This window comes from Lolium rigidum, chromosome 2, assembly GCF_022539505.1.
Source record: "Lolium rigidum isolate FL_2022 chromosome 2, APGP_CSIRO_Lrig_0.1, whole genome shotgun sequence".
Classification (NCBI taxonomy): domain Eukaryota; kingdom Viridiplantae; phylum Streptophyta; class Magnoliopsida; order Poales; family Poaceae; genus Lolium; species Lolium rigidum.
The window spans coordinates 133230141-133256505 of NC_061509.1; positions in this window are offsets into that span (position 1 = coordinate 133230141).

The window sequence follows — 26365 nt, forward strand, 5'->3', positions numbered from 1 at the left end:
TATATGAGTGTTACCTTTTGAAGAGGGAAAAGGTCCCATGAAGTCAAATCCCCAACAATCAAACGGTTCAATAACAAGAGTATAATTCATAGGCATTTCATTGCGTCCGGAGATATTACCAACCCTTTGACATTCATCACAAGATAAAATAAACTTCCTTGCATCTTTGAAGAGAGTTGGCCAATAAAAACCTGATTGTAGAACCTTTTGCGCGGTTCTATCTCCGGCGTGATGTCCTCCATAAGCACTACCATGACATTTACTCAATATCTCTTGTTGTTCATATTCGGGAACACACCTTCGCATAATACCATCCACTCCTTCTTTATATAAGTGTGGGTCATCCCGTAAATAATGCCTCAAGTCATAAAAGAATTTCCTCCTCTCGCTGAGCTGAAAAGGTTGGAGGCAAGTACTTGGAAACAATAAAGTTAGCATAATCAAGCATACCAAGGACTGTCTCGCGAGCTCACCTTTATTACAGCCAATTGTTCATTTGGAAAACTATCATTAACAGGAACAGGATCATAAGCAATATTTTCCAATCTAGACAAATTATCGACAACAGGATTATCAGCACCTTTCCTATCTACAATATGTAAATCAAATTCTTGCAAAAGAAGTACCCATCTAATAAGCCTCGGCTTAGCATCTTTCTTTGTCATAAGGTATCTAATTGCAGCATGATCAATATGAATCGTAACTTTTGAATCAACAATATAAGATCTAAATTTATCACAAGCAAAGACTACAACTAACAATTCTTTTTCAGTAGTAGCATAATTTCTTTGAGCAGCATCAAGAGTTTTGCTAGCATAATGAATAACATTTAATTTCTCATCTACTCGCTGTCCAAGAATAGCGCCTACAGCAAAATCACTAGCATCACACATAATTTCAAATGGTAAATTCCAATCAGGAGGTTCAACTATAGGAGCAGTTGTTAAGGCTTTCTTTAGAGTTTCGAAAGCTTCCTTACAATCATCATCAAAAACAAAAGGTACATCTTTTTGAAGAAGATTAGTAAGAGGTTTTGAAATCTTGGAGAAATCTTTAATAAATCTCCTATAAAACCCAAGCATGACCAAGAACACTACGAATACCTTTAACATCCCTTGGATAGGGCATCTTCTCAATAGCTTCAACTTTAGCTCTATCAACTTCGATACCTCTCTCGGAAATTTTATGTCCCAATACAATTCCTTCATTAACCATAAAGTGGCATTTCTCCCAGTTAAGAACAAGGTTAGTTTCTTCACATCTCTGCAAGACTTTATCAAGGTTTCGCAAGCAACTATCAAAAGAATTCCCATAGACGGAAAAATCATCCATGAATACTTCCACAATACTTTCACAAAAGCCATGAAAAATAGCAGACATGCATCTTTGAAAAGTAGCAGGAGCATTACATAAACCAAAAGGCATACGCCTATAAGCATAAGTTCCATAGGGACAAGTAAAAGTGGTTTTCTCTTGATCTTTAGCTTTAACAAGCAATTTGTGAAAACCCGTAATAACCATCAAGAAAGCAAAAATGAGTATTTTTAGATAACCTTTCTAGCATTTGATCAATAAATGGTAAAGGATAATGATCTTTCTTAGTAACTTTATTAACTTTTCGATAATCAATGCACATTCTATACCCTACAACTACTCTTTGAGGTATGAGCTCATCATTATCATTAGGCACAACCGTCATTCCTCCTTTCTTAGGAACGCAATGCACAGGACTAACCCATCTACTATCAGCAATAGGATATATAATACCAGCTTCAAGAAGTCGTAATACCTCATTTCTTACCACATCCTTCATCTTGGGAATTATACGACGCTGAGGTTCAACAACACGCTTCGCATCATCTTCCATATTAATGGCATGTTGGCAAATAGAGGGAGAAATCCCCTTCAAGTCATCAAGAGTATAGCCAATAGCACCTCGGTGTTTCTTCAATATTTGCAATAATCTTTCTTCTTCAAACTCGTAAGTTTAGAACTAATAATAACAGGATATATTTTCTTATCATCAATATGAGCATATTTAAGATTATCGTGCAAAGGCTTTAAATCAAAAACAGGATCTTCCTTTGGTGGCGGTGTTGTACCCAAGTCTTCCACCGGTAAATCATGCTTGAGAATAGGTTGGCGAAGAAAAATCTCCTCAAGCTCCTCTCTTTCTTTCCTAAAAACTTCACTCTCGCTATCCTCCAAATGTTGCTGCAAAGGATTATTAGGAACAAGAACAATAGATGCACACTCGCTCCATTTTAAAATCATTACTAGGCAAATCAGCTTTATAAGGAGTTTTAGTAAATTTAGAGAAGTTAAACTCATAAGATTCACCAGCAAATTTAGTCAAAATTTTCTCTTTCTTACAATCTATAATAGCTCCACAAGTATTTAGAAAAGGTCTACCAAAAATGATAGGACAATAATCACTAGCAGCAGAACCAAGTACCAAAAAGTCAGCAGGATATTTAATCTTACCACATAGAACTTCCACATCTCGAACAATACCAATTGGAGAAATAGTTTCTCTATTAGCCAGCTGAATAACCACATCAATATCTTCAAGTTCACAGGAATCAATTTCGTGCATAATCTCCGTGTAAAGCTCATAAGGTATAGCACTAACACTTGCACCAATATCACATAAACCATAATAGCAATGATCACCAATTCTAACGGATATCATAGGAACACTAGCTTGTTTGGGTTTATTAGGATGTGAAACAATATTAGAAGCATCTTCACGTAAAAATAATATGACCATCCTCCACATTTTCAGTCACAAGATCTTTAACAATTGCAACAAAGAAGTTCAACTTTTATTTGTTCTTCAGGTTCTATAGGTTTCTTTTGACTTTTATGAACCGCACTATTTATAACAGAGTACTCTTTCATTTTAGCAGGAAAAGGAGTTTTTTCAATGTAAGCTTCAGGAATAACACGATCAACAGTTTCAACTACAACATATTTATTTATAGATGGATCAATTTTATCTTTATACGGTTCATGATACTTATCAAAATTCTTCTTAGGCAATTCATAATGAGAGGCAAAAGCTTTATAAAGGTTTGCAGCAACTTGAGAATCAAGACCATATGTAGCACTCATATTACGAAATGTATCGTATCCATAAAAGCTTCAATGCATTTATAATCATAAATTATACCTGATTCTCTATCTTTGTCGTTCTCCCAACCTTCAGTATTTTCTTGGATCCGATCAAGAAGGTCCCTTTTAAACTCATCCTTATTGCGTGTAAAGGATCCAGAACAAGAAGTATCCAGCAAGGTCTTGTCTTGAAAAGAAAGTCTCGCGTAGAAATTATCAATAATAACATTACCAGGAAGCTCATGAATGGGGCATTTGAGCATTAAAGACTTCAATCTCCCCAAGCTTGGGCAATACTCTCTCCATCATGAGGCCAGAAATTATATATGCGGTTCCGATCTTTGTGAATTTCACTTGGAGGATAAAATTTGGAATAAAATAAAGGCACAATGTCCTCCCAATCAAGAGAATCACCATTCTTCAAGCAATTTATACCAATGCGCCGCTTACCGTACAGACGATATAGAGAATAGCTTCTTCCTAACTTCATTCATAGAAATACCTGCACATTTGAATAACCCGCATAATTCATGCAAAAACAGAGAATGATCACCAGGATGGACAGCTTCCATCCCCTTCATAGCGGTTATCCATAACATGTTCAATAATTTTCGTAGGTATTTTATATGGTATTACTTCCTCACCTGGCGCCTCATCCACTACCGTTGCAGTAGTAGTAAATTTCCCAAATAGAAATTGAAGAGAAGATCTCTCCATAATGACTTATAGCAACAGGTAGAAATAAAATCAGCACAAACAGTAAAGGTTTTCCTTACCAATTCCGCTTACCAATAGCGCTTCACTCCCCGGCAACGGCGCCGTAAAATAGTCTTGATGACCCACAAGTATAGGGGGTGTATCGTAGTATCTTCGATAAGTAAGAATGTCGATCCCAACGAGGAGCGAAGGTGTTGACAGCAGTTTTGATGAAGGATTCACCGTAAATGCTCACATACAAGTATTCAGGGGGTTTTGATGTAACAGATGAATAAAGTACGAGTAAGTAAAATGCGAGAGAAATAATTGCAGCGAGTGGCCCAATCCTTTTTAGCACAAAGGACAAGCCGGTTTGTTTACTTATAATGACCAAACGTTCTCGAGGACACACGGGATTTTAGTCTAGTGCTTTCGCTACATACAGTTGATTAATCTTCATTGTTTTGATAGGTGTTGTGTGGGTGAACCTATGCTAATGTACCGCCCTTCCTAGGACTAATACATACTTGTGATTATACCCCTTGCAAGCATCCGCAACTACAAGAAAGTAATTAAGATAAATCTAACCACAGCCTTAAACTCTGAGATCATGCGATCCCTCCTGCATCGATATACCAACGGGGGTTTAGGTTTCTGTCACTCCGGCAACCCCGCAATTGGCAAACGAGTACAAGATGCATTCCCCTAGGCCCATAAATGGTGAAGTGTCGTGTAGTCGACGTTGTTATCACCAGAATTTGACCAGGTCAGAGGTGGGCCGCGATCAATATGAGCTTAAAGATTATATACATGGAAGAAATATGTGAATCGGCCTTGTGTACCAAGTTTGGGCTAATTGCCCGTGTATCTGTACCATAGTAGGATACGTGTCTGTTAGGAGTTAGAGTTTTACCCGTGCACGGTTAGGTGCACGCTTGAGTTAGAAAGTCCCCTGGACTATAAATATGTATCTAGGGTTTATGAAATAAACAACAACCAACGTTCAACACAAACAAATCTCGGCGCATCGCCAACTCCTTCGTCTCGAGGGTTTCTCCGGTAAGCACCATGCTTCCTAGATCGCATCTTGCGATCTAGGCAGCACAAGCCTAACTACGTTGTTCATGCGTTGCTCGTGCTGAAGCCTTTTTGATGGCGAGCAACGTAGTTATCTTAGATGTGTTAGGGTTAGCATTGTTCTTCGTATCATATGCTCGTCGTAGTGCAACCCTTATACATCTAGCCGCCCTTACACCTATCTTAGGTGTAGGGCGGCACCCCGCTTGATCATAGTTTAGTAGATCCGATCCGTTACGGTTGCTCCTTGTTCTTCAAGGATTAGTTTAACATCCGCGATAGTTAGGCCTTACAAAGGGTTGGAGGATCCAGCGGCGTGTAGGGTGTAGTTTGCTAGCCCTAGACAGGATGTTCCGGGAACAACCTCGTGTTGGTTTTTAGGCCCCGTCTAGGATCGGCTTACGATCACCGTACGCGAGCGCGAGGCCCAATCGTGAGTAGGATGATCCGATTATGCGGTGAAAACCCTAAATCGTCGTAGATCGCTTTAACTTTATCTTGATCAAGCAGAACCACCATATATTCGTGCACCTCGTACGAATCATGGGTGGATCGGCTCTTTGAGCCGATTCACAGGATAACCTGAGAGCCGATCGAGGCTCGTATTTAACGTTTAAGTGTATGCCATGCAGGAAACTAAGCGAGGCATCATCCAACACCTTCCCCGACCAGGTATAGGTCAGGTGGCACGCCCTTGCGACAAGATCGGACGTGTGACCGAAGGCTTTGCGGGCCGTCGCTCCGAGGGATCGGGGCCAGCCGCAGCCCTAGTTGTTCCCGGCTCTACGGTGTTGCCGGCCGCTGCCCGCCGGTGGGTTTCCGACCGCAACACATTCTGGCACGCCCGGTGGGACAATCTTCGACATCCACCGCATCGCCATCTACATCCGAGATGGCGGAAAGCACTCCGGTCAAGTACGAGGATCTGACTGACGAGCTCAAGAAGAAGCATGACGAGATCAAGGCAGCCCTCGAAGCCGAACTCATCGGCTCTTTCCACAGAACCCGCTCCCACGGCGTCAGGTGGAAGGGGTTCTCACCTGAAGGCGCACTCGATGGAGGGGACCTGTCCGCCCCGTCAGAAGAATGCACCAGGTCGCTGCGTCAGGAGATTAACTACATGGTGGCTCATTCGCTGCACCGCCACTCTGAGAGCCTGGTGAACACTTTGGAGCGTGTCGCTCTGCGCGTGATCCAGGAAATCATGAGCCACCGGTATTCTCCGTCGGGACCAGCCTCGGGGACTTACAAAGGAGAGATGCCACTCCAGTCCCATCCTCCGCCGCCGTTCGCATGGGCAGCACTCGTAGTGCCGAACTCATCGGCATACGTCGTCTACAAGATTGGTGGTGATCCTAGTGACTACCAATTCCTACCTGAGGCACCCAAGGAGATCCCGCACGGATACGCGTGCGCATACGTACCAGACGGCAGCACCTGGGCACTCTCGAACCAGGCCGCGACAGTAGGGGCCTCTGGAACAGCAGGAGGAACGTCGGGAGCCGATCTTGAGAAGCAAACGTGGCTAGCTAAGTACGCCACTCCGACGAACCTCCGTGAGCCCAGCTCCCGCAGCTTGGCTCGGAACCGTAAAAGCAAGCATGGCTGGCTAAGTATGCCACCCCGGCGAATCTTCGTGGTTCGACACCTTCAGCCATCACCGCGGATCAGATTTGTACAATTCGAAAGATCGGCTCGGCTTGATGCCGAAAAGGAAGACGTTCGGCTATACCAAGCCGTACCCCAACGAGTACAAATTGATCCCGCTACCACCCAAATATCGGCTCCCGGACTTCACAAAGTTTAGTGGATCAGATGGTTCCAGCTCCATCGAGCATGTGAGACGATATTTGGCACAGCTGGGCACGATCTCAGCATCGACGAGCTGCGTGTGAGGTTCTTCGCACGGCCCCTCACAGATCGGCTTTCGGGTGGTACACATCGCTGCCACCGAACTCAATCCGGACTTGGAAGCAGCTTGGAAGAGCAGTTCCATGAGCAGTATCACTCGGAGGCTTCCGAGGCTGGCATTACCGATCTAGCACAAGTGCGACGAAGCGCTGGGAAACAAGTGTCGAATACATCCAGCCGCTTCAGGACCGTGAGGAACCGATGCTATTCGGTTCACGTAAGTGAAAAAGAAGCGCCGAGTTGGCGGTGGTGGGTCTCTCATCATCGATCAAGGACGTGGCCTCCCAAGCGTACTACCCTTCATTGGCGCACATGGTGCGTAAGCCGTCGCATATGAACAGCCGCCACCCAGATGTTTACCAGGACAAATTCAAGCGTGCGGTGGCCCTGGTTGAGGCAGACGAGGATGAAGGTGCTGCGGGAGATCGAGAGGTAGCAGTGGCTGAATGGACTCGAGCGGCAGGCCCCGTGTCCTGCAAATGGGTTAAGCCACAAGGCCCTCCAAAAGGGTTCGACTTCGACGTGACCAAAACTGAGCAGATTTTCGATCTCTTACTCACAGAGAAGCATATAAAGGTACCCGAAGGCCACAAGATCCCTACGGTACAGGAGCTGAACGGAAAGCCATACTGCAAGTGGCATAACGCGTTCACCCACACCACTAACGACTGCAGGGTGTGGCGGCAGCAGATCCAAATGGCGATAGAAAAAGGGCGGTTAATTTTCAACCAGTACGCCATGAAGGTCGACACACACCCCTTCCCCGCCATTAACATGGTGGAGTATACTTACCATGGAGGGTGCCAGCCAGATTTCTCGTGCAATATCAACATGGTGGGACCTGGGCACCACTCTGGTAAAGACGGAGATGAGGGCAGCTGCTCTCATAGCAAAGACACGGAGGAAGCCGCTCCACGCGATCGGCTCCGCCACGACGGCAAGCGCTACGTCACAGAGGAAGAAATGGAGAACATAAGATATCAGCGACCTCTCTCTGATCACCTCCTCAACAAGTATGTGAGTCAGTATGACCAACGCCGGCGATACAACGACGATGATGAAGAAGATCGTCTGGCTAGGGATGACAGGAGACGTCGTCGGCATGATCACGACGAGGAGCGATACGAGCGTCACGCCAAGAAAAAGTCGAGGGAGCAAGACGACGTGGATAGGCACTGGGACTGCCCCTTCTTCAGACACTGCTGGGATTCAGGAATGAGCCGATTGCCAACAATCGGCAACTGCCCAGAATGCAAACAGAAGAAGAAGGATGCAGCTAACATGTCCGTGTTCAAACGTCTAGGGCCTCTCCCGCTTCGGAACAAGCATGCTGAGTCCGCTCGGGTAGAAGATCTCGAGGAACTAGAGGACGATGATGAAGAAGACAAGTATCATCGGCCAAGGTGGTGCCTCGATGGGCTCGGCCTGTTCCCGTAAGCGAAGGGTTCAGCGTCTACGTGGATTGGAAGAAGCTGAAAGGTTATACCCGCACACGTTGAGGAAGGCACGGCCTGATCCGGCCGCCAGAATTCAGCGAACCCTGGACGAAGAAGGTCGGCCACAAAGAAAAGAGTGGCGCCCCAAGCAAAGGAAAGCCGATGATGAGACATCGGCTGGCACAAACATGGTCTTCATCCTTCCAACAGAGTTTAGCGCTCCAGGATTATATCAAGCACCTGTGGCACAACTGGACTGCGGCCCACGGCCGGTCATCTTTGAGAAGCCACGAGAAAGAAGTTACAGGCATCTGAAGGCCCTGTACTTGCGAGGATACATCAATGGGCAGCCTGTCAACAAGATGTTGGTAGACACCGGAGCGGCAGTCAACATTATGCCATACTCCATGCTACGTCGGTTGGGACGCTCTAGCTCAGATCCGATCAAGACCAATGTGACACCGAGCGATTTCAACGGCCAAGCATCCGACGCACAAGGTGTTCTCGAATGTGGATCTGACCGTAGGAAGGAAAACCGTCCCTACGACGTTCTTTATTGTCGACAAGCAAGAGCACCTATGCTGTCCTACTAGGGAGAGATTGGATCCACGCCAATCGTTGCATTCCATCCACGATGCACCAATGCCTAATACGATGGGATGGAGATGAAGTAGAAGTCGTCCACGCAGATGATTCAGCCGAGATTTCAACAGCCGGCATGGGCGTTTGGGAGACATCAGGCCAAGAGCCACTCTCAGGCATCAATTTGGACGACTGCGAGCGCATCGACGTGACAGAGGATGAAGTTAGGCTGGTCGTATCCACTGGCCTAACCATGTAGCTGGAGCAAATCAATGAGCAAACGTGGCGAGGCTGATCCTTGTGATCGGCCCCAAAAAATTTATGGAGGGACATTACAAAACCTTCATTGAACAAGCAACATGGAGGCCGATTCCAGCAATCGGCCAAAATTATCCTCACCATCCATTCTACCTGGGTTCAACATTTGGTCCAACAGAGCCGATACCATCAAATCCCTTGAAAGAATCGGCTCGGGGGGCACCCAGGTGGATAAAACACGAGGATATGCCGTAGAAGCGTCTTACAAATGCCCAGCAGCCTAAGATATCTTTTGATGATGGGTATTGAAGTATGGGGGCTGATACATAAATCGGCCGTAAAAAATTCAAATTTTTTTAAGTATAAAGCCGATGCATGGCCATCGACTCAAGAGGTATAACTGTTATAATCAGAGGGTCAATGGAGCAGGAAGTGGGCCACGAAGAGAGACTCTAATGGAAGAACTCCTCAATGGAGTGGTTTAATGGCTTAGATCCTCTCTTCAAGAATAATGCCAAGAGCAGCATGGATGTGCAGATCAGGCTAAGAGTGGGTTGCATCAGATCCACCGAAGGAAAGGAGCCGATCTGACCTGCAGAGACAAAGAAGTGGACTGAAGAAGCTCGGGGGGCAGCTCACCCTGAAGGTTCTCTGCTCTGGGGAGCCGATTTTTTTGAAATCGGCTGGCTCTGCATCATGACTTGGAAACCGATGGTGACACGCTTGGTTGGCCCGCTGCTGTTCTCGCCTTGATGGAGGCTCGGGGGGCCACTGACTGCGTAGATATTCTGTTCTTAAGAAGCCGATTGAGATTTCATCGAATGGCCTTCCGTCATAACCCTTTTCAAGGGGATTGGGCAGGTTTGAAGAGTATCACTGAATATCTGAATGTCCAGAGGTATTGGCTTTAGCATTTAAGCCGTTTTGGCAGTGGTTCTGGGGCTCTTGTTAAAGGCGTTGGTCTGCCTCGTGGTCCACCAGAGCTCAAAGTCATCGGCCGAAAAAGGTGAAAGGTAGATCGTGAAGGATTGATATGTTAACATCAGCTTTTGAGCATTGATCAAGTTCACGATCACTCTGATGCGAAGGGGATGAAGAAGCCCAGGAGGCGAGGCGAAGTGATGGAAGATTCTGCGGCAGCTCTGCTCTGCCACGACATGACCCGACGAAAGAAAAGCGTAATGATTTTGGAAATGTCATTTCCAAAACCAGGGGGGCATGTGTTATCACCAGAATTTGACCAGGTCAGAGGTGGGCCGCGATCAAGATGAGCTTAAAGATTATATACATGGAAGAAATATGTGAATCGGCCTTGTGTACCAAGTTTGGGCTAATTGCCCGTGTATCTGTACCATAGTAGGATACGTGTCTGTTAGGAGTTAGAGTTTTACCCGTGCACGGTTAGGTGCACGCTTGAGTTAGAAAGTCCCCTGGACTATAAATATGTATCTAGGGTTTATGAAATAAACAACAACCAACGTTCAACACAAACAAATCTCGGCGCATCGCCAACTCCTTCGTCTCGTGGGTTTCTCCGGTAAGCACCATGCTTCCTAGATCGCATCTTGCGATCTAGGCAGCACAAGCCTACCTACGTTGTTCATGCGTTGCTCGTGCTGAAGCCTTTTTGATGGCGAGCAACGTAGTTATCTTAGATGTGTTAGGGTTAGCATTGTTCTTCGTATCATATGCTGTCGTAGTGCAACCCTTATACATCTAGCCGCCCTTACACCTATCTTAGGTGTAGGGGCGGCACCCGTTTGATCATAGTTTAGTAGATCCGATCCGTTACGGTTGCTCCTTGTTCTTCAAGGATTAGTTTAACATCCGCGATAGTTAGGCCTTACAAAGGGTTGGAGGATCCAGCGGCGTGTAGGGTGTAGTTTGCTAGCCCTAGACAGGATGTTCCGGGATCAACCTCGTGTTGGTTTTTAGGCCCTGTCTAGGATCGGCTTACGATCACCGTACGCGAGCGCGAGGCCCAATCGTGAGTAGGATGATCCGATTATGCGGTGAAAACCCTAAATCGTCGTAGATCGCTTTAACTTTATCTTGATCAAGCAGGACCACCATATATTCGTGCACCTCGTACGAATCATGGGTGGATCGGATCTTTGAGCCGATTCACAGGATAACCTGAGAGCCGATCGAGGCTCGTATTTAACGTTTACGTGTATGCCATGCAGGAAACTAAGCGAGGCATCATCCAACACCTTCCTGACCAGGTATAGGTCAGGTGGCACGCCCTTGCGACAAAGCATCGGACGTGTGACCAGAAGGCTTTGCGGGCCGTCGCTCTGAGGGACTGGGGCCAGCCGCAGCCCTAGTTGTTCCCGGCTCTACGGTGTTGCCAGTCGCTGCCCGCCGGTGGGTTTCTGACCGCAATAGACGTTCACACGACACCACTAGAAGAATAACACCACAACTTAAATATCATAACATTGAATATTACTCAACCATAGTTCACTACTAACATTTAGACTTCACCCATGTCCTCAAGAACTAAACGAACTACTCACGAGACATCATATGGAACATGATCGGAGGTGATATGATGATGAATAACAATCTGAACATAGACCTTAGTTCAATGGTTTCACTCAATAGCATCAACAACAAGTAGAAATCAGTATCGGGAGAGTTTCCCCTATCAAACAATCAAGATCAAACCCAAATTGCTACAGCGGTGACGATGTCCAGCGGTGGAGATGGCGGTGATGATGGTGGAGATGATGATGATGGTGATGGAGATGATGTCCAGCTCGATGGCGGTGACGATGGCGTCGATTTCCCCTCCGGGAGGGAATTTCCCCGGCGGATTCCTGCCCGCCGGAGAGCTCTTTTCTCTCTCGGTGTTCTCCGCCCCGCGAGGCGGGCCGTAACCCTTCGTGAGGATTCCTCCGTGGCTTAGGTCTTCGGGACGAAGGGTTTCGCGAAGAAAAGGAGGCGAAAGAGGCCGAGGGGGCTCCACACCACATGGTGGCGCGGCCGGGCCATGGGCCGCGCCACCCTATGGTGTGGGCCCACCCCGGGTCCAGCTGGCTCCCCCTTCCGGCTTCCTCCGTCATCCGGAAAAATAGGATTTTTGGTAAAACTTCCTTCCACAGCTTGATCTCCCGAAATATTGCATCCTGACGGTGCTTTTTCCAGCAGAATCCTGACTCCGGTGCTCGATCTCCAAATAATCATGAAACATGCAAAATAGATGAAATAACATAAGTATTGTGTCCCAATATGATATCAATGAATAACAGCAAATTATGATATAAAATAGTGATGCAAATTGGACGTATCAACCATGTCTGTACATGCTAGGCTCGTCAAGGCAACCTTAGTATCCGCGTGTGCAAATCTGGCTTGCACCCGTTGTATGCACATATAGAATCTATCACACCCGATCATCACGTGATGCTTTGAAACGACAAGTCTTAGCAACGGTGCATACTAAGGATGAACACTTTATTATCTTGATATTTAGTGAGAGGGATCATCTTATAATGCTACCGTCATGATTTAAGCAAAATAAGATGCATAAAGGATTAACATCACATGCAATTCATAATGTGTGATATGATATGGCCTTTCTTCTTGTGCTTTTTATCTCCATCTGCAAAGCATGGACATGATCTCCATCATCACCAGCATGGCGTCAAGGTCAGTGGCGCCGCTTCATGGTTGTCCATCACTTATAGCTACTATAACAACTACTTGAAATAAAGCTATTACATGATGAATAGACACGCATGTCTTTAACAAAAATTAAAGACAACCATTAGGCTCCTACCGGTTGCCATAATACAATAATGAACATCTCTTACATCAAATATAATCATCATCACATGGCCATATCACATCACCAAACCCTGCAAAAACAAGTTACACTCCTCTAATTTGGTTTGCATATTTTACGTGGTTTAGGGTTTTCGAGTGAGATCCAATCTACCTACGAACATGAACCACAACGGTGATACTAGTGTTGTCAATAGAAAGAGTAGATTGAATCTTCACTATGGTGGGAGAGACAGACACCCGCAAAGCCACTTATGCAATACAAGTTGCATGTCAAGCGTGGAGCAAGTCTCATGAGACGCGGTCATGTAAAGTTAGCCTGGGCCGATTCATCCCACCATCCCGCAAGATGCAAAGTACACTAACTAAAAACAAAAAAAGCATCACCGCCCACAAAAACCATTGTGTTCTACTCGTGCAACAGATCTATGCATAGACACAGCTCTGATACCACTGATGGGTTCGTTGCATGGAAAACAAAAATTTTCTACCATGAACATGAACAAAAACCAAGATCCAATCTAGGAAGAAGCAAGATCTAATCTACCATGATCGAAGCAACGAGAAGACCATGAGACTAATCCTCGAAGATTCCAAAGCCTACGAGATTAGATCTCGTTGTTGATGTAGTCGATCGTCCGTACTGCAAACCGGCAGCACTTTCGTACTCGGTCGTGCGTATGGTGTCGATGAAGCCCGTCCTCTCCCCGTTCCAGCGTGCAGCGGAGGTGTGGTAGAACTGCACGGAATCCCAGTAGCACGACGGCGTGGTGGTGGTGGTGGAGGAGAAGAACTGCAGGGCTTCGCCTAAGCCAGAGCAGTTGTATGGAGGAGAGAGGGGGTGGCCAGGGTTTTCTATGTGGGGTGGTGTGGCCGGCCACCCCCTCCCCTCTTTATAGAGGGGGAGGGGTCGGCCTAGGGTTCCCCCCTTGGCCCCACCTCTCCCTTGGCCGGCGCATGGGGGGAGGATAACTCCCCCCAAGCCTATCCCCTTATCTCTTCATTTAAACCCTTTAAATTAGGAGATAGATCTTATCTCTAGATTTAAACCATTTAAATTAGAGATAGATCTTATCTCTAGGGGTGGGCCGGCCTGGGCCTACATGTCATAGTGGGCAGGATCCATCATGCCATGTGGCGCCTATGTGGCCCCTCCCGGGGTGGTGGGCCCACTGGTGACCCTCTAGAACCTTCTATAAGCTCTGGTCAAAACACCGGAACTTTCCTGAACCCCGGAAAGTGACTTCCCATATATGAATCTTATTCTCCGGACCATTCCGGACCTCCTCGTGATGTCCTGGATCCCATCCGAGACTCCGAACAAACTTCGTCTCCATCTCAAATTCTGAATCTACTTATGCGACATCGAACCTTAAGCGCGTCACCCTACGGTTCGTGAACTATGCAGACATGGTCGAGACTCCTCTCCGCCCAATAACCAATAGCGGGATCTGGAGATCCATAATGGCTACCACACATTCAGCGATAACTCAGTGATCGATTGAACCATTTACATACGATACCGATTCCCTTTGTCACGCAATACTTTACTTGTCCGAGGTTCGATCATCGATATCTCCATACCTAGTTCAACCTCGTTTCCGACAAGTACTCTTTACTCGTACCGTGGTATGTCATCTCTTGTGACCCAGTCACATGCTTGCAAGCTAATTAGACGACATTCCACCGAGAGGGCCCAGAGTATATCTATCCGTCATCGGGATGGACCAATCCCACTATTGATCCATATGCCTCAACTCACACTTTCTAAATACTTAATCCCATCTTTATACCCACCCATTTACGCAATGGCGTTTGATGTAATCAAAGCATCCTTCCGGTGTAAGTGATTTACATGATCTCATGGTCGAAGGACTAGGTAACTATGTATCGAAAGCTTATAGCAAGTTGAACTTAATGACTTGATCTCATGCTACGCTTATTTGGGTGTGTGCCCATTATATCATTCATCCAATGACATAACCTTGTTATTAATAACATCCAATGTTCATGATCACGAAACCATGATCATCTATTAATTAACAAGCTAGTTATACAAGAGGCTTACTAGGGACTTCTTGTTGTTTACATAACACACATGTATCAATGTTTCGGTTAATACAATTATAGCATGGTATGAAAACATTTATGATAAACACAAATATATATTATAATAACCACTTTATTATTGCCTCTTGGGCATATCTCCAACAAAGTCCTCCGATGGAGGTTGATAGGATGCCGAAGCTCACCTGCGTTAACAAACGGCACACAACCATCAAGATGAAGCTCGCCGATATTGCTTCCAGGCTTCGGAAAGCCTAGACACAAGAACTCTCGTTGGCTCCGTCAATGTCGAATAACCCGCCCTCCATCACAACACTCCTGCCATGGGTGGGAGAAGGCGGGCAGAGATAGCCGGAGCAACAAGAAATTGCCAGAAATTGGCCGCAGAGGACAACACCATCGTCACCGTCCTCATCTTCCTTCTCGCCGGCACGGCCGGCCAGGTCGATGTTGAGGATGCCGAGGACGCAGCTTTGCGGCCAACAGTGCTTATTGCCGAGGGCCTCGGCATGAGGAGCCAACAATTCCACCCCCCACCTGAGGGGCTTGACGTCACACCTCATCGGCCGCTCGCCGGTGCCGCACCAAATCACCGGGAGGAGAAAATCCCGTGATTGTCTCTGATTCACCACCGCCCAAAATCACCCTTCCCCACTCCTCACCACTTCGGCTGGCCGGTGAGAGAAGAACAAGCAGAGTGAAGATGAAAACCAGAGAAAGAAAGCAAACCTTGGGCTCGTTCCACAATTGCAGTCTTACTGTTAAGGTCCCGGCACAGCTCGAGATTCAAACTACAAAAATACAAATCTTAAAAAGTTCAGATACGAAAATTGTTTCATCTAAAAAGATTCATATTTTTAAAATGTTCAAAATTTGAAAATGTTCAAATCAGAAAATTGTTCGAAATTTTAAAATGTTTAAAAATTTAAAAATGTTCAGATTTAAAAATATCAAATCCAAAAAAAATTCAAAATTTTAAAATGTTTAGATTTTAAAATATGAAATTTGGAAATGGTCAAAATTTAAAAAAAAATCAAAATTTCAAAAAAGTTCACATTCAAAAAAATTTCACATCCGAAAAATGTTCAAAATTTAAAATATTAAGATTTAAAAAGTTCATGATTTAAAAATATTCATATTTGAAAAGACAAAAAGAAAACAAAAACAAAAACAAAAAGAGGAAAAAGAAAACAAAAAACAAAAAACAAAAACAAAAACAAAAACAAAAACAACAGAAAAAGTAAAAGTGAAAAAGGAAAAACGAGAAAAACATAAAAAAAATAACGAAAACCCGAAAACCAGGAAACTAGGCGGAAACAAAACAAAAACCCGATCGAACCAAACCGGAAACTTCTAGAACCATCACAAAACTAGAAAAACCTAAGCAACTAGGATCCTACTAGGCTGGCCCGTTAAGAAACGTTAAGTGTAGATAGGGTACGCGTCAACTCGTGTGTTTCCTATTTCAAGCGACATAACGCGTACGTATTTTTGTATTGAGCGCAATTAAATAGTCCAACCCAACCTTCGGGGAGGAAGAAGCTGCCAGGGAAGAAGAAGCTACCGGAAGGAGGAAAAAGGCCACCACGCGTCTATTCACCGACGATGGGGGCGACGTGGCTGCCTACGGCGTCGCCGGTGAGGCAAGTAGTGGACGTCAACGGAGACGGGGACGACATGGCTCGCCGTGGTGTCACTTGCGGAGGCGAGGAATGAAACTAAGGGTAGGGGTACAGGGTCTTAGGGTTCCAGGGGAGGTAGCTCGCCGGTGACGAGCTTAGGGTTTTGGTGCGAGGGGGGTCGCCGAAGACGAGGGAGATGGCACGCTTAGAGGGAGGTCCGGGGCAGCGAGGAACCGGCTGTGGGTGGTGGATCGAGGAGGGCGGTGCGGTGAGACAGTACGGGAGCAGCGTAAACCGCTTGTGGCAGAAGAAGGCGTCCTGGCCAGCGGTGGTGGCCAAGGGGATTGAAGCGGTGGCTGCTCATGTTTGGGAGGAAGAAGATGGTGAGGTGGTGCGAGGTGGGCCAGCCTATAGGGATTCCTTCGGGGCGCAGTTTTTTTCTTATTTTAGAAACTTCGGGGCGCAGCTAGGATGGTTAAAACGTGAGCCCTCGTGAACTTGCTCCAGTTCGCGTTGAGTGCCCGTGACCCACTCCATAGCGTTGCGAGTACAGAGCCTGTTGATTCTATTCATGGGCTGGCCTGTTTCTTCAGTCACGGCCCGGTTATTGTTGAGTAATGTGCATGAGTTATGCTAAAAAAAACAAGAGTAACGTGCATGATCACATTTTGTCAACAGCGACATTTTTTTTTTTGAAAAAACGAACAGTGACCTTAATTGACATGCAAATGACAACATCGACATGGACTGGAATAGGTAGGGTGTGCTCGAGGGGGGCGACCAACGTACGCCTACAAGATTGAATTAACACGGCGTATTACTACAGCGTGGTATGCATTACCTGTCGGGCAACGTTTGAGTTATGGGCAGTGCTGATCGTCGGTCGGCTGACATTTGCATGAAAATCGGTCGCAGTCCGCACCATCCGATCGAGATCTGACAGTCAGAACAAAGTCGCAGCACAGTTTTTCATTTGGCCCCCTAGTTTTTGCGAAATTAACCCGCGGTCCAAGCTTCTTCAGTTAAACCCGAATAGGTATACCTCTTCAGCCCAGTTCTTGCCGATATTTGCAACAAAATGCCACCGCGATGATTCGCCCATATGTCAGATGGTATTACAACAAATGAAAACTCCTTGTATACAAAAATATATATGATTACAACAAAAATGTTACAAATTTATATTTAAAAGTAGTACTACAATGAAGTGCTTAAATCAACAATTTTTTGTTGTAGCTTGATTTGCAACAAAAACGCCAACAATTTCTTTAAAAACCGTAGACTATTACAACAAAAAAACATATGTTTGTAAAAAAATGCAAAAGTGGTCAAGTAATAATTAATTTTCCACCGATTGAATTACAACAAAAATCACCAACTATTTTAATAAAAGTCGTAAGCAATTACAACAACAATAAAATGTTGATTTAAGCACTTACAACAAATCACAAATACATTTACAACAATAAATTAACAACGAAACCAACATTTTGTATTTGGGTGTTTACAATAATAGTCGGCAACAATTTTAATAGGAAAACAAAATTATATTTACAACAAATTAGCAACATATTTACAATAATAATTAATAGTGAAAACAACAAATAATTTAGGTGTTTACAAAAAAAAGCCAACAAATTTAACCAGAAAACAACAATTCTCATGCCAAAAATATTTACAACAAATCAACAATATATTTACAACAAATAATTAACAATACAACTAACAAAAATAAAATATTTATTGTATCCGCGCCCCCACATCTCCTTGGCCATCTTCATCAGTAACTCCCACACCGGCGACATCACCGGCATCAACACCAAGCTCGTCGGGGGCGGGGGAGCTTGCAGCAGGATGGTGTCAAGGGGAGCAAAACGGTGAAATCGTCGGGAGGATCTGGGGCGCTCGCTAGTGGAGGAGTTGTAGTGGCACGCCCGCCAGGGGAGGAGCAGGGACGCCAAGCTCGTTGGGAGGAGCAGGGGACACGCGACGGGGGAGGAACAGCGGCGCGCTCGCCGGTGGAGGAGCAGGGCGGCGCGCTTGATGGGAGGAGCATGGGGCGCGCGGGGGGGGGAGGAGCTGTAGCGGCGCGATCGCCGGATGGAGCATGGGGCGCTCGCCGGGAGGAGCACGGGGTGCTCGCGGAGCGGAGCAGGGACAGAGTGCTCGCCATGGGAGGAGGTGGGCGGCGCATCGTTGGTTCGTTGGTGAAAATCGGAGAAATAGACGAGGAAGGTGTGGTGGGGTCCATCCACGTGCGGGTCACGTCTCCGCAGAAGGCAACGACCGATTTTCTTCCCACGATCGGTGGGCTGATTGGAAGCGTTTTCCTTGAGTTATCCTTTGATCGCTCTACAGCAGTGAATGACGACCGGTCGACGCGATTGACGACGTGGACACGCAGCGATACAGATCAGTCAATATAGTAGTACACTAGTACGTGTAAGTGTACGCACGACTAGTGTACATTTCGGGGAATCAATAGTTCGCATATGTATATTGGTAGATCAGCATCTACGCATAAAGTTACGGCAAAAGCCCCGGCGGACCACTCTACTATATGTAGTGCCAGCTGGTAGGAGATGCTCGTCCTCATCGCGCTTCTCCGGTCTACGGCAAGGCTAGCAAACGAACGTATACTCCACCTCGTTTTTTTGGTACAGCAGAGTACTACTAGTACTATATAAAAGACGGAGAAGCAAACGAAACAAACCGCACGTACGCAACCATGCATGTGCGCCGCGTTCTTGCTCTATACGGAGTATATGCAGGCACACGTACGCTGGGTACACGACTGGGAGATAATAATCTCCCCCCGCGGTGGTGACTCCAAAGGCGACACAAACGTAGCCAAACCATCTCTCAATTTCCCTTCTTCCCCTCCCTCAGCGGCGAGGCCCCCACTGAGCGGTTGAGTGGCTGGTGGAGGCCAGGAATGTTATAAAAGCGACAAGCAAATAACGAAGAACGAAACAAGAACACACGCAGGAAACACAAGATTTAACGTGGAAAACCCTTTCCAACACAGAAGGAGAAAAAAACCACGGACGCCAGCCAGCAAAACTTCACTATATCGGGGAGTGTTTACAAACGCCGTGGGTTATCTTATAATCTGATAAACCCTAGCCGGCGGCTTACAAGATGTATATATAGGCGGTGCCAACGATCCGTACCGTACCGCGGGGGGCTGCCGCCCCCCCGCACCCCCCGTAGGTGTCCCTATAGGGCACTACGTATGGGCTAACTTCTGACTCCGCTACGCTTCGGCACAAGCCTCCGGCAACGGGCCTCGCTCCGCTCGTCAGAAGTTAGCCTCCCTTTAGTATATGAATTTGAATCACAATATAACAGGGAATACCTTGTGCGTAGTTGGGATGACTTGGCCATGGTGGCGACCTTGGACGACTGTTAGGAGAGGTTTGGCAGGGCAGCGCTGCCAGAGACAGGTTCTATGGCCGCGTTGACTTCTCGAGCAGGGGCAATGCCCTCGGCCCTACCAAGCGCAACGACTTCTTAACATCCCACATCGGGATGTGGGTCTTCTTTGGCAGCCGTGGTGGATGCAAGTCGCCGTTCACGTGAGGGGCCTTCCCATATCGCGATGTAGGTGGCATCGTGGTGGCGTTACCGACCAGTTCGAGGCCATATGTCCGAAGTTCGTAGATCCTCGCGGCGGCGGTGTTTCTTATGTCTCCTCAGTTCGGCAACATTAGGAGTTTGGACTACGGGGCGGCGGACCTGGAAGGTGGGAGGCTTGTTGGTTTGCGGGGGTGCTAGTGGCTCAGGTGCTGACCGGTGACCATGGTCATGTAAGCGGTGTGAATGTGATGGCTGGCCAGCAGTCTGATGTGGTGGTGGTGGAGGTGCAGGTGTCGTTCTGGTGGTGTTCCGCTCACCTTGTTGGAGGCGGTGAGTGATGGCGTGTAACTCACACGTTCGTTGGGAACCCCAAGAGGAAGGTATGATGCGCACAACAGCAAGTTTTCCCCCAGAAAGAAACCAAGGTTTATCGAACCAGGAGGAGCCAAGAAGCACGTTGAAGGTTGATGGCGGCGGGATGTAGTGCGGCGCAACACCAGAGATTCCGGCGCCAACGTGGAACCTGCACAACACAATCAAAGTACTTTGCCCCAACGAAATAGTGAGGTTGTCAATCTCACCGGCTTGCTGTAACAAAGGATTAACCGTATTGTGTGGAAGATGATTGTTTGCAAGAAAACAGTAAAGAACAAGTATTGCAGCAGATTTGTATTCCAGTATAAAAGAATGGACCGGGGTCCACAGTTCACTAGAGGTGTCTCTCCCATAAGATAAAAGCATGTTGGGTGAACAAATTACAGTCGGGCAATTGATAAATAGAGAGGGCATAACAATGCACATACATGTCATGATAAGTACGGTGAGATTTAATTGGGCATTACGACAAATTACATAGACCGCCATCCAGCTGCATCTATGCCTAAAAAGTCCACCTTCGAGGTTATCATCCGAACCCCTTCCGGTATTAAGTTGCAAAGCAACGGACAATTGCATTAAGTATGGTGCGTAATGTAATCAACAACTACATCCTTAGACATAGCATCAATGTTTTATCCCTAGTGGCAACAGCACATCCACAACCTTAGAACTTTCATCACTCGTCCCGGATATCAATGGAGGCATGAACCCACTATCGAGCATAAATACTCCCTCTTGGAGTTAAGAGCAAAAACTTGGCCGAGCCTCTACTAATAACGGAGAGCATGCAAGATCATAAACAACACATAGGTAATAACTTGATAATTAACATAACATAGTATTCTCTATCCATCGGATCCCGACAAACACAACATATAGCATTACGGATAGATGATCTTGATCATGTTAGGCAGCTCACAAGATCCAACAATGAAGAACAATGAGGAGAAGACAACCATCTAGCTACTGCTATGGACCCATAGTCCAGGGGTGAACTACTCACTCATCACTCCGGAGGCGACCATGGCGGTGAAGAGTCCTCCGGGAGATGAATCCCCTCTCCGGCAGGGTGCCGGAGGAGATCTCCAGAATCCCCCGAGATGGGATTGGCGGCGGCGTCTCTGGAAGGTTTTCCGTATCGTGGCTCTCGGTACTGGGGGTTTCGCGACGGAGGCTTTAAGTAGGCGGAAGGGCAGGTCAGGGGCCACACGAGGGCCCCACACCCTAGGTCGGCGCGGCCAGGGCCTGGGCCGCGCCGCCCTAGTGTGGTGGCGCCTCGTGGCCCCACTTCGACTCCTCTTCGGTCTTCTGGAAGCTTCGTGGCAAAATAGGACCCTGGGCGTTGATTTCGTCCAATTCCGAGAATATTTCGTTACTAGGATTTCTAAACCAAAAACAGCGAGAAAACGACAGCGGCTCTTCGGCATCTTGTTAATAGGTTAGTTTCAGAAAATGCACGAATATGACATAAAGTGTGCATAAAACATGTAGATATCATCAATAATGTGGCATGGAACATAAGAAATTATCGATACGTCGGAGACGTATCGACATCCCCAAGCTTAGTTACTGCTCGTCCCGAGCGAGGTAAAACGATAACAAAGATAATTTCTGAAGTGACATGCCATCATAACCTTGATCATACTATTTGTAAACATATGTAATGAATGCAGCAATCAAAACAATGGTAATGACATGAGTAAACAAGTGAATCATAAAGCAAAGACTTTTCATGAATAGTACTTCAAGACAAGCATCAATAAGTCTTGCATAAGAGTTAACTCATAAAGCAATAAATCAAAGTAAAGGTATTGAAGCAACACAAAGGAAGATTAAGTTTCAGCGGTTGCTTTCAACTTGTAACATGTATATCTCATGGATAATTGTCAACATAGAGTAATATAACAAGTGCAATATGCAAGTATGTAGGAATCAATGCACAGTTCACACAAGTGTTTGCTTCTTGAGGTGGAGAGAGATAGGTGAACTGACTCAACATAAAAGTAAAAAGAATGGTCCTTCAAAGAGGAAAGCATCGATTGCTATATTTGTGCTAGAGCTTTTATTTTGAAAACATGAAACAATTTTGTCAACGGTAGTAATAAAGCATATGAGTTATGTAAATTATATCTTACAAGTTGCAAGCCTCATGCATAGTATACTAATAGTGCCCGCACCTTGTCCTAATTAGCTTGGACTACCGGATCATCGCAATACACATGTTTTAACCAAGTGTCACAAAGGGGTACCTCCATGCCGCTCGTACAAAGGTCTAAGGAGAAAGCTCGCATTTTGGATTTCTCGCTTTTGATTATTCTCAACTTAGACATCCATACCGGGACAACATGGACAACAGATAATGGACTCCTCTTTAATGCATAAGCATGTGGCAACAATTATTATTCTCATATGAGATTGAGGATATATGTCCAAAACTGAAACTTCCACCATGAATCATGGATTTAGTTAGCGGCCCAATGTTCTTCTCTAACAATATGCATGCTCCAACCATTAAGGTGGTAGATCTCTCTTACTTCGGACAAGACGGACATGCATAGCAACTCACATGATATTCAACAAAGAATAGTTGATGGCGTCCCCGAAACATGGTTATCGCACAACAAGCAACTTAATAAGAGATAAAGTGCATAAGTACATATTCAATACCACAATAGTTTTTAAGCTATTTGTCCCATGAGCTATATATTGTAAAGGCGAATGATGGAATTTTAAAGATAGCACTCAAGCAATTTACTTTGGAATGGCGGAGATGAAGGAGATATGCCCTAGAGGCAATAATAAAGTGGTTATTATTTATATCTTTATGTTTATGATAAATGTTTATATATCATGCTAGAATTGTATTAATCGAAACATTAGTACATGTGTGATATGTAGACAAACAAGAAGTCCCTAGTATGCCTCTTAAACTAGCTTGTTGATTAATGGATGATTAGTTTCATAATCATGAACATTGGATGTTATTAATAACAAGGTTATATCATTGTGTGAATGATATAATGGACACACCCAATTAAGCGTAGCATAAGATCTCGTCATTAAGTTATTTGCTATAAGCTTTCGATACATAGTTACCTAGTCCTTATGACCATGAGATCATGTAAATCACTTATACCGGAAAGGTACTTTGATTACACCAAACACCACTGCGTAAATGGGTGGCTATAAAGGTGGGATTAAGTATCCGGAAAGTATGAGTTGAGGCATATGGATCAACAGTGGGATTTGTCCATCCCGATGACGGATAGATATACTCTGGGCCCTCTCGGTGGAATGTCGTCTAATGTCTTGCAAGCATATGAATGAGTTCATAAGAGACTACATACCACGGTACGAGTAAAGAGTACTTGTCAGGAGACGAGGTTGAACAAGGTATAGAGTGATACCGAAGATCAAACCTCGGACAAGTAAAATATCGCGAGACAAAGGGAATTGGTAATATATGTGAATGGTTCATTCGATCACTAAAGTCATCGTTGAATATGTGGGAGCCATTATGGATCTCCGGATCCCGCTATTGGTTATTGGTCGGAGTGAGTACGATACGTCCAAAACGTATCTACTTTCCCGAACACTTTTGCTATTGTTTGGCCTCTAATTTGTGTATTTTGGATGCAACTAACACGGACTAACGCTGTTTTCGGCAGAACTGCTACGGTGTCTCGTTTTTGTGCAGAAATCCAACTTTCGGGAAAAACCTCGGAATTTATGCGAAGGCCCTATTTTCCCGAGGAAACTAACGGAGCCGGAAGGGCAATTGAAGTGGAGGCCCGAGGGCCCCACACCACCGGGCGGCGCGGCCCGGGGGGCCCGCGCGGCCGGGTGGTGTGGCCCCCTCGGCCGGCCTCCGACGCCCTCCTTCGGACTACTTATTCGCCTCGACCTAAAAACGCCCGGAGAGAAGTCGAAGTCGCCGTAAACCCTCCGAACGCCGCCACATCGCGAAACTCCGTCGCGGGAGCCGAAGTCTCCGTTCTGGCACTCCGCCGGGACGGGGAATTGGAGGAGATCATCACCGCCATCACCGCCAACGCCTCTACATCAACCAGCCATGTTTCCCCCATCCATGAGTGAGTAATTCCCCCGCTGTAGGTGAAGGGGATGGTAGGGATTGGATGAGATTGGTCATGTAATAGCATAAGATTGTTAGGGCATAGTGCCTAGTGTCCGTAGATGGTACTTTTATGATATTGTTGCAACTTGTTATGCTTAATGCTTGTCACTAGGGCCCGAGTGCCATGATCTCAGATCCGAACATGTTATTATTTCATCATGATATTCGTTGTTTATGATCTTACCTCGCAAGTTGTATACACATGTCGCTGTCCGGAACCAATGGCCCCGAAGTGACAGAAATCGGGACAACCGGAGGGAATGGTAGCGATGTGAGGATCACATGTGTTCACGGAGTGTTAATGCTTTGCTCCGGTACTCTATTAAAAGGAGTACCTTAATATCCGAGTAGTTTCCCTTGAGGCCCGGCTGCCACCTGGCTGGTAGGACAAAAGATGTTGTGCAAGTTTCTCATTGCGAGCACGTACGACTATAATTGGAACACATGCCTATTGATTGATTAGTACTTGGATACCGTTTTATTATTATCCGCAAATGCCCTGCTATGATTGTTACATGAGTTTCTCTCATCCATGCAACGCCCGTCATCCGTCCCCGTGCCTACGATATTTTAATCCTGCTGTTTACTATAATCACTACTGCTCGTCGTTGTTACTCTGCTGCTGTTATTTCACTATCGCTATCGCTATAAAACTGTTACTACTCGATAAACTCTTGCGAGCAAGTTTGTTTCCGGTGCAACTGAATTGACAACTCCGTTGTTAAGGCTTCCAAGTATTCTTTGTCTCCCCTTGTGTCGAATCAATAAATTGGGTAATACTTCCCTCGAAGACTGTTGCGATCCCCTATACTTGTGGGTCATCAAGACTATTTTCACGGCGCCGTTGCCGGGGAGCATAGCTTTATTTGGAAGTTCACTTGGATTAATATTGTTCGCTGCAAATTCTCCATCATGGGTAAACCTCGCGATACTAAGATCGCCATATTACCATCCACTACAAGAAAAGGTACAATTCCGAGTACCTCCGCTACACTTGATTCACCATCCGTGATTGATAAACTTGTTTCACCGCCACATGCTTCGCATGCGGGTACATCTGCTGAATCTGAACACTCTCATAATACTGATAATATTTCTGCTGTGCTTGATGATAGTGGTTCATTGGGAACTTTTCTAGATGCTTCCATTGCTAGGTCTAGACAAATTGAAAATGCTGAAATTCCCGATGTTACTACACCTGTTAATTCACCCGAACTTGAATACTCTAGTGATGATCTTGATGAAGATTATGTGGAACTTGATGATGTTTTTTTTGAAAAATGCAATGCTGCTACTGATGCAAGAAAAATTAAAAAGTTGCTTGCAGAACATACTTGTTAGATATAAACCTGTCTCCCGATCCTAAATTTGCCACATCTCCTATAAACATTAGGGATAAAGATTATGATTTTTCTCTTGATCTATCTCATATAGCTATTGTTGAGAAAACACCTTTCCGTGGTACCGAAAAAGAAAGTGCTCGTTGAACACATGACTGAGTTATCTACCTTGAGTAGCTTGTTTTCTGATGATGTTAAGAAGCGTACTTACTTTGTTGCTAAAATATTTCCATTCTCATTGAAAGATGACGCTAAAACTTGGTATAATAATTTGCCACCTGGTTCTATTAAAAGTCCAAAAGAATTGCTTGCTGTTTTCTTTCGGAAATACTTTCCTGCTAGTGCTCAACATGCTGCTTTGCAAAGAGTTTATAGTTTTGA